We start from the raw sequence: 14471 nt of genomic DNA, 5'->3' as shown, positions 1-14471 counted from the left end.
ATGTTTGTGTGAATTTTGTATTGTAATTTTTATGCAGCGTTATTCCATTAAAGTCAGTCCAATATATACACATATTTAGAAATACAAAGATAATCAGACTGTTTTGTCATTATGCCTCATCTTTGTGTGGTTTCATATGAGAAGTGAAAAGGGTGTAGTAAACAATACACACACACACACACACACACACACACACACACACACACACACACACACACACATATGTATATGTATGTGGAGTCAAAAGTCATGTTTAATAGACCAAGAACATTTCCACAGTTTTTCATACAGTCTAATAGTTTTTATTCTTGAGAAAGTCTTGGGCTGTTTATTTTAGTCTGGCTGGAGTAAAAGCAGTTTATATAGACCTAATAAGCATCTCAATATAATTAACCCCCTAAGAATTTATTTGTCAAACAAACATTTGTCATCATGACTTGTCACTCAAAAGCATCTTGCTATGGCTACTTCATTTATAATGTAGCCAAATTAGGTTTCTTGAAAGCTTTATTGCTGTATAAGCTGTTTATTTTGTTATTCTTTTAACGTTTGTTGAATATACAGAATTATATTTTTAATACACCCTTTTAGTTAATGAGCTGTTCATCTTCTGTAATTCTGACCATCTCTGTAAAAACAGTGATATTTCTATTGCATCCACTCCCACATTAAAAAATACTAATGTGTACTGTAGTGCTTTTGAACCATGTTATAAAATAGCCTATTTAAATTTTATAGTTCTGGTATCACAACAACTGTAAACACAACACAATACTGAATAAACATGTTCAAAAATGCAATAATATTTACTATAAATCACCATAGTATTTTTTCATGAGGTCATTCGTCTGCGATAAAAAACGCGAACGAGATCTCCGCCATTGGTGACGTTTCCAGGTGGCTAAACAGCGAGATTCGGCAGGTGTCCGACTTCTGATGTAATTTTTAAGCCCTCCTCTTACTGCGCACGCCTGCTCTCGTTTACAATGCAGCCAAGGCGAGGCGCACCTCAAACGAGCCTTTTGACTGTGACAGGCTGCGTGTACTTGAGGAGTAGGTGGATCAAACCACTATAAGGAAGCGGGGGTGAACTCTTTCTAAATGCATTTTAAATAATAAATGCGTTTTTTTTCTACTTAGACAATTATTTTAGGTATACACACACATATTTTTCAAAATAGAGAGTGCGTTTATATATATATATATATATATATATATATATATATATTTTTTTTTTTTATTTGGTGAGGAGGACAATGAACATGTTCCCCCCGGGATTTACGCCCGTGGTTGCGCCACAAATCAAAAGAATCAGCGCTTGATTAAATGGCCTTAGCAGAAGCCATCGTGCATATCAAAAACAGGCAAAGCAATAGATTAATATTATTTAACATATCACAGAGATTTAAAGAAAAATATTAGATGTAACCCCATTTGTAATTTTTAACATTTTCAAAAGTAACTGTAATTTAATTACATATTTTTCTTAGTAACTGTAACTAATTACTGTTACTTTTATTTCGTAATTAAATTACGTAACATGTAACTAGTTACTCCCCAACACTGGCGATAGGATGTAACATTTGGACATTATGCGATCATATATGAGGTCGTGATTTGCCTGAATGGAGCTCTGAGCGCAATGATGAGATTAATTAACGCGCAGAATGACCCATGAGGCGGAGGATGATGGGTAATGCTTAAATGAGCACAAAACGTAATTTTCCCTCTGATTTTTATCAGAGAATAAGGCAGAATATGTATATATTTATACATATTGTGGCAAATATATGTGGCAAAAATAAAATAACAATAAATAAATACAACGTCTGCTATGGAAAAAAATGAAATAAAATTAAAATAAATAAATAAATACTGCGTCTGGTACCCGTGTCAATAATAATAATCAGAATACTGCGTCTGTGTCAATAATATTAATCAAACTACTTCGTCTGGTACTCTGGTCAATAATAATATTCATAATACTGCGTCTGGTACCCTGTGGCTATAATATTTCATAAAAATATTTTTTAAAAGCGCAGCATCAGGTACCCTATGGCAAAATAAATATATTTAGAATATTTATATATATAAATATATATAGCACAAGACACCAACAAAATTGAGGTTTACAGATGAAGTGCAGCTGATCTGTGACGCTCTTTTTCCAGAGGTATGCCAGACCAAATAATGCACTTACAAAATCTCCTGTACATAAATTGCATGCTGGGTGTTACTCATTTATCGACCCATGTATGATGATATTTGCAGTTCAGTAGTGGTATATTAGTTCATTTAAATGACTAATTTTTTTCATAGGCCATCATACATGCTTTGGGGGTCTTGAGGGGTTTGTCTTCAGATGATGCTAAGCAGGTCTACCTTTCTGGCACAAAATATCATTACAGGTCAGAATATAAGTTATTTTAGCATAATGCTCAGAGAACCTTTTTGTTACTTATATTTACATTAACCCATCAGTGCTTGTTCTCTATTTCAGTGAAGTAGAAGAATTTAATCGAAAAATTGACAAACAATTGAGGAAAGAAGGGAGACCATTCAACACATGGGTATTGCTCTTATATACTTAAAATTTTTGCAGTTGGCAGTTAGGTGTCTTTTTGGTTTTCCCAACAGTGCGTAAGTTTAAACCAGAAATATATATTACAGTTAAACTTTGTAAAATTATTTTTGTTATTACTTAGAATAAATATTAATCTAAATCTAACTGCATAACAAATGGTTAAACTTTTGTAACTTTTTTGATCACCAGCCACTGTGGCTAGTAGATTTCCAACATTACTAGCCACTTGCCATTTTTTACTAGCCACAATTTTGTTGTTTGGAAAATATATTTAATATAAATCAATGTGACTTTGACATGCTAAAATGACTTGATTTAGATGTTGTGTTGTCCACATGCCTTCTCATTTATTTCACTGTTTGTGTGTGTTGTGTATGAGCTTGTTAACTGTGCATGAGCAAATGGGTTGTGTCGCATTGCAATTGGTTTTTATTTCACATGCCTTTTTTAGGGCTCAGAATAAAAGTTTTACTAAATTCATCTCTAACCACACAAAAAAGAAATAATTATTTCTTAGCCACATATTTAAATGTGTCAAAACAAGCAAATATATAGCTGTATACATGCAAATTTTATTCCACAAAACTTTTTTTTTTTTAATTGACATTTAAAAAGATCTATTGTTATGCATCTAAAATATGCACAGTAATCTGTCCTGGCTAAAGGTCCCAGATCAGCAGTTACTACACACAAATGCGGAGTTAATCTCATATTAAAGAAATGTTATTGTAAAGGATGATAATTAAACTATACTAACAAAAATAACTGTAAGCAAAAGAAAGCAGGTAAAAAAAACATACCATGAGTGATAATGAAAGGATGTTCACATGCCTGAGAATAATTAAAATGAAAGCAGTGACTGCTACTGTTGCTTACAGATATATATATATTTTTTTCAATCTTGAACTCTTAAAAGCAGCAGGACTGTGGGTTCACGAGCATCGTTTTTTGTCTAGTCTTTTCAAAGAGAACCGATTGTAAGTAAATGAAAAAAAAAAGTGCGCATCACATCACCTGTTATCACCTGTTAATACGGTATTCACCTGCTTTGTTTCGTGCAAACACAGTTATTGTTTTCAGTTGTGCTGCTTCTCGATTCTAAAATCACATTTGCACACATATTGGGCCATCCTTATTGTCAAACCCTGCTTTAAGAAAACTACAATGTAAACATTATTTCCAACCTGCCAAAGTGGCTAGTGGGAGCGGCTGTCTAACCTGCCAAAGCTGAAATCTACCCGCATTTGGCGGGTGTTAATGTCAGTGGCGTAGCGGACGGGCCCGCAGGGGGGCCCCGCGTGATTAGGGGCCCTACGTCGTCGCGATTTTTAATAATTGAAAATCCGCCAACCGCAATAATTAAACCCCTAGGAACAACTGTGGTCGGAACCAAAGTTCCCAGGTCTGTGTTCTCTGAACTCCTCGCAAACGGTGGACTACTTTATTCTGATTGCTTGCCGCTGAACCGCGTCATAGCTCATGCCATAAAGTCAAATTGATTTCAAGTCCTCCTCGATGCCCACACCAGAGAAGATGGCGGCGCGCTGCTCCTCGCCACCGGTTCTCATTGAAATTGAATGACTTCCGGCTACTTTGACGCTCTCGCTGCTTGTTTGTGAACGCTACCCCACGTCGTCTTTCCACACTGCCCCCCTTTCCCACTCCTTAGTTTGTAATCGCTCCTCAGTTTGTGAAGGCTTTCCTTCGTTGTCACTCCACCCCGCCCTCCTTTCCCGCTCCTCAATTTATGATCGCTTCCTCGCATCGTCGCTCCACCGACTCTCCCTGTCCCCTCAGTTTGTGATCGCTCAACACCTCCCACCCCACGCCCACCCATCAGGGGGCCCTGTTAGTGATCCCTGCAGGGGATCTATATATAGATTCTCTCTCCCTCTCTCATTCACAGGAGCTAAATTAATGCTGCTTTTTGTGCTGTTGTGTGTGGATGTTTAAATAAATGTACATTCCTAAATACTTCCTCTGTCATGTCTCTCTACATCTTTTCCAACCTGGTTTTAAATTAGAAACTGCATATGCTGATTAAATTTTATTTCAATGTATTTGTCCTGATACTGAGCTAATTTGTTTAATCCAAGGGGATTCATCAATATGTAGTATTTTTTCAAAAAATGTAAGTCTTTTAAGGCACTCAACTTATTAATTTGTGTAAAGTTAAGAAACATTTTTATTTTCTATTTTATCTGTAAATTCATTTGTTTTAATTTAAAATTGTTACAGCAGGTGTTGCACACTTTAACTTCTGGTACGTTTTACATCAAAAAGCACAATTGGAAAAAAAAAATCCTGAAAGTCTCCGCTATATCATCCAGTCAGGTAGGTGGCGCTGGGAATCCAGTCCTGAAACTAAAGTTTTCACTATATAATCAAATCCGGTAGGTGGCGTTGTTACAGCAATATTGTCCTAGAAATGCAGTTTACTGTGTCATCCAATCCAGTAGGTGGCGCTGCCAAAAAAAAACACGCGGTCCTAGAAATGCAGTTTTACAATGTCATCCAATCCAGTAGGTGGCGATGTCACAAAAAACTAGGGTCCCAAAGATGCGGTCCTAAAAATACGGTCCTGAAAGTGCAGTCACTCCAGTTGTGCAAGATCATACTATTGGCGTGGTTAGGTATGTTAGCCCTGCTCATTACCTCAAAAATCATGTAATCTGATAATTTAACTGAAAACAAACAGGAAGTGCATTTTCAGATTTCCATTAAAGATTGGAAGAGCAAACAATTTTTTTTCCTAATGGCATGCATAGATGAATTATTCATCACAAAACTGGCAATGTGAGCCAACAAATAATATGGTTAGTTTTGATTTATTGAGGACTTTAAAGAGAGTGATCTAATGTTCAATATTCTTTGAATAATGAAAAGTGGACATTGAGGGCCGGCACTTTCAGGAGCAGTGGTAAATACAATACTTCTTTACAGAAAATTGAGGCAATTGTGTTTGTCTAATTTGTAGAGACTGTTGCGTTGTTTAAGGATTTCATGATAAGAAGCATTACAAAACTAAAAGTGATAAATTATATGACAAGCTAACAGGAAGTGAGCGGTCTGAAAAAATTAAACAATTTCAAGCTGCTCTAACATCACAACAGGGATTCTTTACGCAGGTGTCACCGGCTCGGTCCCAGCTATTCCCTCCACTGACCAGCAGAGGTCATCATCACCGGCATTCTAGAACTTCATCCCCCAGCATTCCACGTACCTACGCTGATTACCTTGCACCTGATTCACATCCACTCACACATATAAGCAGCTCTCACCTTCTCCTTAGTGCAAAGTCTTGTTTTGCTCAGCAGACATTTCTCAGCGGTTTCCCTGTATTCTGATTGTTCTCCTGTTGTCAACCCGGACTGTGTATCGACTCTGTTTACTCTCGCTGCCTGCCCTGAACCTTGCTTTCCTTGGACTCTGAATCTCAGCTGCCAGCCCTGATCTCAGCCTGTTACCTGATGCTGATTACAAGTCGCCTGTCTACAAGCCAGTCTTGCCCTGCTATACACTTGAATATATCGAATTTCCTGTTGTTTCTCAGTTGTTTAATTAACGTACTGCCAAGGATCCTTCTATGTCTGAGCATTCATTACAGCAGGCCTGTGAGTCAAACGAAAACATCACCAAAGGCAGCTACAAAGTGGCCATGTTAATAGCTAAATATGGCAAACCTTTTACTGAAGGTACGTTCGTCAAAGACTGTAATATGAAAATGATAGAGAAAATTTGCCTCGAGAGAAAGCAAGAATTTATGACCGTTGCCTGGCACGAAACATGGTGGTATGGAGAGTTGAGGACTTATCATCAGATATTCTGAGACAGCAAGGGTACAGAGAAGTGGCTTTTGATTATTTCTCATTAGCCTGCAATAAAAGCTCTGATGCATCTGACACTGCACAACTGCTGATTTTTTAAAGAGGAGTTGATGACAACATGAACGTTTCAGAGAAGCTGCTTGACCTCAAAAGCCTTAAGTGAAGTTTTTCAAACTAATTTCGAGAGGAGCACGTGATATGATTGACTTCAGCTGGCCACTCATCTGAAGCTAACGACAGGTCCGCTCCAGCTCCTCTGAAAGTTACTCACGGACAAACCGTGATCCTTCACATCTCCTACTATTTTTCAACTACAATACCACACCACCATTACCACCATCGTCAGCATCTACGAAAATGACAGCAAGAATAACAACAGTGACGGCGGCGGAGATCACAACAGCATCAGCGCAGCTACAGACAAGAAAGAAAGCTCCGCACTCCCTGAAACACCAGCCCCGTCTCAACAACACCCAGCCCAGCCTGGAAGTCAGCTCGAGACAGAGGCTCCAGTAAGAGGCCAAAGGCCTATCCACTCCAGCCAGATCACAATGCAATCCCCATCTCCGCTACATACCTTCTCCAGCATCACCATGCGTCACTCATATCCAACAATGACTGTCACTGCCAACAACTCCTCTAAACTCCTAGACGCCAGGACCACAATTCCAAGCTGCTGCATTAAACCCGAAAAGACTTACGAATCCACGTCGTCAAAGCGACTTACAAATGAGGACAAGGAAGCAATTTACACAACTATAAGAGCAACAATGAATAAGGGCTATAGGCAAGTTTCAGGTCTGTAAAGTCTAAGAAGGAAAGCTTTTACTGAATTACGTTTGCAACCTAATCTAATTTTCAGAATTTCTCATTCCAGGTTTGTTTAACGGATCACAGCCCGATCACGGCGCTCCCTTCCCATAACCTCACTAGCCATCCACAAACGCTGAACCAGAAATCACAAAGCAATTAATCAAGAAAGAGATCGACAATAAACTCACGATTGGCCCCTTCTTCTCACACCCTTGTTTAGCACATTCACATCAGCCCTGCTGAAATGGGCATTAAAACGTTTCTAAAAAATGTCTAATAACTGCTCTTTCATCTCTGGCTAAGAAATAATTATTTCATAATTCTGTCTTTTTCAGCATTAACAGCATGATTCTGCCTAATGAAGATGCTTTAAATTTTCATGATATAAACCAAGTAATCTCTCTAATTAATCTAGACACCTGCAACACTTGGTTTGCAAGTCAACTGTAACGGTTGCCGTATATTGGTGGAATTTTTGGGTCCCGTTCTCTCTCTCTTTTTCTATCTCCCTCTCTTTCTCTCTCCCCATCTCTACCTGTCATATCCTTTAGGTCCGCCTTCGCGGAATCTGATTGGTCAGGAGACCAGTCACTCATCATTGGGTGACGTGGCACTGTCATATATAAGGACGCCAGGGAGAGCGGATGACAGCGCGCTTTTCCTTTGATCCCGTTTTTGTGTATTTTTGCCGACATGATTTTGTTATTCGTTAATCTTGCTTAACTTTCGTTTGGATAAAATTATTTAGTATATTTACTGCCCATTTTTGAACGAGATTGTGATTTCTGTGCATTTATATTCGATTGTTTGTTTGTTACTTTGGCACAACTCTTACCTGCTCAAATCCAAAACAGAGTTGACTTTGTCCTCAGAGTAAGGCGGACAGGGAAGATGTCGTACGACTTCCATCTTACATACACGTAGTCAATCCATTGTTTAAAACACCAGGTAAGAAAGTGAATGCCACTTATGTATTTGTTTTGTTTTTAGTTCAGAATAGGTAAGTTTACGGCGCTCGGCGCTGAAGATTTTTCTTTTCTTTTTCTTTTCATGTTCTAGTGAGGTAAGGGTTTCACTTATGAGTTAGAATTGTTTTGTTATATTTATTTCTTTGATTTGGCTTCACTGGCGTCCCCTTACTCTTGAGTTGACCTAATTTTGTTTGATACTTTGTTTAATTTGTTACTTTATTATTGTAAATATTTTTCTGAGTGTATATATATTTGGGCATTATTCTGGTTTCACTTTTTGTACATTAAATCACTTTTGTTGGCAGTTTTGTTGATTGTGTCTTTTGTTTTCACCCATCATCATGTAAAGGTACCACACCTCTTAAATGTTATTACTTTTACCCTAGACTAACATCAAAGAGGTTGTAACATTTAATTGGAGGCTCGTCCGGGATTAATAACCAGGATTTAATGAGCAGGATAAAAGATCTTTAAAGTTAAATTGGTTTGGTTATTTTTACATTGTGTTGGTGGAAAGCAAAAGTCATTTCGTTCAGTTATATCGTGTCAGCATAGATCAGGTTAGTATTGCAGGTAGTGTTCTCATTTTTGCTTGGGTTTTGGATATGGAAACTTTTAGCTTGGAAAGTTTTGTTGCCAGTCCATCAGAGGAAAGCTTAAATTTGTGCAGGAAGCAGGATTTATTGCAGATCGCAGACCATTTTCAAGTTCCTGTTGGTAAGCAATTGCTTAAGAAAGAAATTAAGGAAAAGTTGATTTTTGGATTACGAGAGTTAAATGTGTTGCCTACATCAAACGTGCAGAATGCTGAAGTTAGCGTTGAAAACACTTGTGACGTGGCTCTAGCGCAAACTAGTCCCGTGAGAGAAGAAATACAAGGCGAAGCTGTTGCTGATGCGGAGGCGGGCGCCGATGTAAAGGCCGGCTTACCGCCGTTTGATATATTCTCACCTTGTTCTATTGATTCACGTGGGGACTCGCGACTTAAAGTCCGACTCGCCCGTTTGCATTATGAAGCGCAAGAAAGAGTCCAAACGCGCCAAGCTGAAATACAGTTCCAGCTGGAAGTGCGCAAATTGGAAATTGAGGCAGATAAGCAGGTGAGGCTTAAACAGCTTGAGTTAGGGGCAGTGAAGGTTGCTGATGACTCGACTGTAAAGCTGGATGCTGTGCAGCAGATCTCCTCTCCTTCTCCGCGCGCTGATGTTATTCCGGGCACCTTTGATGTAAGTAAACACATTGCACTCGTTCCTGAATTTAGAGAACATGAAGTAGATTCGTACTTTTATGCATTTGAACGCATCGCTACTTCACTTCGTTGGCCTCCTGAGGTCTGGTCATTGCTTTTGCAATGCAAGTTATGTGGTAAAGCACAAGAGATTTGTTCTACATTATCACTTGAAGAAAGCTTGAAATATGAGTCTGTGAAATCCGCAATATTGCGTGCTTATGAATTAGTTCCTGAAGCTTATAGGCAACGTTTTAGAAAGCACAAAAAGAGTAATGCACAAACGTTTGTTGAATTTGCGAGAGAAAAGGGAATTCTTTTTGACAAGTGGTGCACAGCTAGCAAGGCTATCAATTTTGGAACTTTGAGAGAGTTGATGTTATTAGAAGAATTTAAGGGATGCTTGCCAGAACCCATGGTTTTGTACTTGAACGAACAGAAAGTGACTTCGTTGGCACACGCGGCTGTACTCGCAGATGAATACGCGTTAACTCACAAAAATGTTTTTATGTCAGTACGTCCTGATAAGTCACAAGCGGGAAACACGCCATCTCACACATCACATTTTAAGTTTAGCTCATCAAATAGCAAAGAGGATCTTGAGTGTTACTACTGTCACAAGAAAGGGCACAAAATTTCTGATTGTTTGATATTAAAGAAAAAGCAGCAGTCACAACCAAAGAGTGTAGGTTTTGTGAGAACTTGTGAATCTAACAGTACTGTACATACAGGGGAAAAAGTGGATGAGAGCTATCGGCCTTTTATGCTTAAAGGGTTAATTTCTCTTACAGGGGAAAAAGGAGGATCAAACAGAATTAAACATTCTCAGAGATACTGGTACAATGCAGTCATTTATTTTAGCTAGTAAAGTACAATTATCTGATGAAACTTTCTGCGGATCTAGCGTTCTTGTTCAAGGTATTAAGATGGGTTGCGTTAATTTCCCATTGCACCTTGTGCATTTGCAAAGCGACCTGTGCACTGGCTTTGTGCGAGTTGCTGTGTGTCCGTCATTGCCTGTGAAGGGAGTTGACTTCATTCTTGGAAATGACCTGGCAGGTGGAAAGTTGATGCCTGTCATTGAAGTCATTAATGAAACGTGTTGTGAATCAGAAACCATGTCGGAAACGGACGTTTTTCCAGCCTGCGTGGTTACGCGCGCTCAGTCACGCAGAGTAGGTGATGTTGTTGACTTGTCTGATTCATGCATGTTTCCACTGCTGTCTGGTGATGCACTACTGGGAAAACATGAACAGACAAACAACGAAAAATCTGAAGGTGAAGGTAAAATTTTGCCTGAAACTGAGACACTTAATTTACCTGTGTCGCGTGGGAAAATAATCGCTGCACAGAAAGACGACAGAACACTTAGCACTGCTTTTAACTCAGCTGTTTTAATGGATGAGACAAAGCATAAGAAATCTGCTTATTTCCTGGAAGATGACTTATTGATGAGGAAGTGGTATCCTCGTGGGGATAAAAATGCAGATTGGGATGTTGTATGTCAAATAGTGGTTCCAGAACCCTATAGACAACATGTTTTATGTCTAGCTCACGATCACCAGCTAGCTGGTCACCTAGGCATTACGAAAACCTATTATAGGATTTTAAAACATTTCTTCTGGCCAGGATTAAAGAAAGATGTTGCTCGTCACTGCCGTACTTGTCATACCTGTCAGATTGTTGGGAAACCGAATCAGAAAATTCCACCCGCTCCTTTAACTCCAATACCCGCGATGGGAGAACCATTTGAGCACGTATTGGTTGATTGTGTTGGTCCACTTCATAAAACGAAGTCAGGTAATCAGTTTTTACTAACCATCATGTGTGTTTCTACCCGTTTTCCAGAGGCAATTCCGCTGCGAAAGATCACCGCTCCCGCCGTCATCAAAGCGTTGGTGAAATTCTTCTGTACATTTGGACTACCAAAAATTGTGCAAACTGACCAAGGTACAAATTTTTTATCGAAACTTTTTAAACAAGTACTCGAAACTCTTGCGATCTCTCACCGCGTCTCAAGTGCGTACCACCCACAGAGTCAGGGCGCACTTGAACGATTTCACCAGACTTTTAAATCAATGTTGAAGAAATATTGTCATGACACTGCTAAAGATTGGGATGAAGGTGTTCCTTTAGTACTTTTTGCTGTCAGGGAAACCGTACAGGAATCTCTGGGGTTTTCCCCGGCTGAGCTCGTTTATGGACATCAGTTAAGGAGTCCGCTTAAAATTTTAAAGGAACGGATTTTAGAACCCACGTCGAATTTGCGCACCAATGTGCTGGATTATGTAAGCACATTTCGAGATCGTCTTCACAATGCTTGGATGCTCGCTAGCGAGGCTTTGAAAAACTCTCAGGAAGGGATGAAACGCGTGTATGATAAGAAATCCGTGGCACGATCATTTCAACCTTGGAGACAAAGTGCTCGTACTTTTACCTGTTCCAGGCGCATCATTGTCAGCCCGTTTCTTTGGTCCATACGTGATTAAGAAAAAAATGAGTGAGACTGACTACTTGCTGTGTACACCCGATCGCAAACGAAAAACTCGTGTTTGTCATCTTAACATGCTAAAAGCATATCATGACCGAGAGCTGTCAATGGCGAGTGTTCCGGCGCAGACTGCAGGGCCCGCGGTCTCTTCTGTTGCATTAGCCGCTGATCTAACATCAGAGCTTTTGGAAACTGATGCGGATGGTGTTGTACTGAGAAATACTTCCCAGCAATGTGCCAGGTTAGACAATTCGGAGATTTTAAAAGATCTGCACTCTCATTTGAATCACTTGACAGTGGAACGTAAAATGGACGTTATAAAATTGATTTCTGATTTTAAATGTCTATTCGGTGACGTACCTACTCAGACCAATGTCTTGAAGCACGACATTAATGTAAATGGAGCTCGTCCTATTAAACAGCACGCTTATCGAGTTAATATGATGAAGAGATCTGTCATGCGTGAGGAGGTGGATTATTTGATGACTAATGGGTTAGCGAAAGTTAGTTGCAGTCCTTGGAGTTCTCCATGTCTGCTCGTAGCAAAATCTGATGGTACATTTAGATTCTGTACTGATTACCGAAAGGTGAATGCTGTAACAGTACCTGACAGTTATCCATTACCGCGAATGGAAGATTGTATCGATAACATCGGATCTGCACGCTTTGTAACAAAGCTCGATATGCTAAAGGGATATTGGCAAATAAAACTTACGTCCCAAGCTTCTGATATTTCTGCTTTTGCAACTCAAGATCATTTTCTTCAATATAATAAGATGGCTTTCGGACTCCGAAACGCCCCAGCAACGTTCCAGCGTCTTGTTGATTTGGTTTTGCATGATGTTCCTAATTGTAGTGCTTATCTTGATGATTTGGTACTATATTCGTTGAGCTGGTCGGAACACATTAGTCTGTTGAAAACTGTGTTTGAACGCCTAGAGAAAGCAAACTTGACACTCAATCTTGCTAAATGTGAGTTTGGAAAAGCATCCGTTACTTACCTTGGTAAAGAGGTTGGCCAGGGCCAAGTACGTCCGGTGGAGGCTAAAGTTACAGCGATCACGGAGTTTCCAATTCCAACTACCCGGCGAGAATTGTGGAGATTTTTAGGCATGTCAGGCTATTATCGTAGCTTTTGCAAGAATTTCTCCACTGTTGTGAATCCTCTCACCTCTCTGCTTAGTCCTTCCAAGTCTTTTGTGTGGTCTGATGAATGTCAGCATGCTTTTGAGTCTGTCAAGACGTTGATGTGTAATGCACCGGTTTTAATGGCACCAGATTTCACTCGTAATTTTAAACTTGAGGTGGATGCAAGTAATGTAGGTGCTGGAGCTGTCCTTAATCAGGAGGATGAAAAGGGAATCGAGCACCCTATTAGTTACTATTCACGTAAGTTCAATAAGCATCAGTTGAACTATTCCACTATCGAAAAAGAGACCCTTGCTCTTCTGCTTGCATTGCAGCATTTTGAAGTTTATCTTGGTTCGAGTAATCTTCCTGTGGTGGTGTACACGGATCATAACCCACTTGTGTTTTTAAACCGTATGTGCAATCACAATCAACGCTTAATGCATTGGGCACTTGTCACTCAGGGCTATAATCTGGAGATCAGACATAAGAAGGGTTCTGAGAATGTTTTGGCTGATGCTCTCTCGAGGGCATAGATCATGTCTGCGGATTAATTTTTTTTTTAACAAAACGAGTTTGTTCATAAGGGTGAGAGTGTAACGGTTGCCGTATATTGGTGGAATTTTTCCCGTTCTCTCTCTCTTTTTCTATCTCCCTCTCTTTCTCTCTCCCCATCTCTACCTGTCATATCCTTTAGGTCCGCCTTCGCGGAATTTGATTGGTCAGGAGACCAGTCACTCATCATTGGGTGACGTGGCGCTGTCATATATAAGGACGCCAGGGAGAGCGGATGACAGCGCGCTTTCCTTTGATCCCGTTTTTGTGTATTTTTGCCGACATGATTTTGTTATTCATTAATCTTGCTTAACTTTCGTTTGGATAAAATTATTTAGTATATTTACTGCCCATTTTTGAACGAGATTGTGATTTCTGTGCATTTATATTCGATTGTTTGTTTGTTACTTTGGCACAACTCTTACCTGCTCAAATCCAAAACAGAGTTGACTTTGTCCTCAGAGTAAGGCGGACAGGGAAGATGTCGTACGACTTCCATCTTACATACACGTAGTCAATCCATTGTTTAAAACACCAGGTAAGGAAGTGAATGCCACTTATGTATTTGTTTTGTTTTTAGTTCAGAATAGGTAAGTTTACGGCGCTCGGCGCTGAAGATTTTTCTTTTCTTTTTCTTTTCATGTTCTAGTGAGGTAAGGGTTTCGCTTATGAGTTAGAATTGTTTTGTTATATTTATTTCTTTGATTTGGCTTCACTGGCGTCCCCTTACTCTTGAGTTGACCTAATTTTGTTTGATACTTGGTTTAATTTGTTACTTTATTATTGTAAATATTTTTCTGAGTGTATATATATTTGGGCATTATTCTGGTTTCACTTTTTGTACATTAAATCACTTTTGTTGGCAGTTTTGTTG

The 14471-nt window shown here is 39.3% G+C and overlaps 1 long non-coding RNA gene across 1 annotated transcript in view; it reads left to right on the top strand.

Moving 5' to 3' along the window:
• Positions 1-14462, top strand: part of LOC147836322 (uncharacterized) — a 309667-nt gene extending 295205 nt beyond the window's left edge. Inside the window, exon 2 of the long non-coding RNA XR_015493608.1 lies at positions 10993-14462. This is a non-coding gene — a long non-coding RNA (uncharacterized LOC147836322). The remainder of the gene's footprint in view (positions 1-10992) is intronic.
• Positions 14463-14471: the final 9 nt, after the last annotated feature.

This window comes from Danio rerio, chromosome 6 (assembly GCF_052040795.2).
Source record: "Danio rerio strain M-AB ecotype USA chromosome 6, GRCz13ab, whole genome shotgun sequence".
Taxonomy (NCBI): Eukaryota; Metazoa; Chordata; class Actinopteri; order Cypriniformes; family Danionidae; genus Danio; species Danio rerio.
Note: the sequence above shows the minus strand (reverse complement) of the source record. Positions and strands in the feature narration are given on the sequence as shown.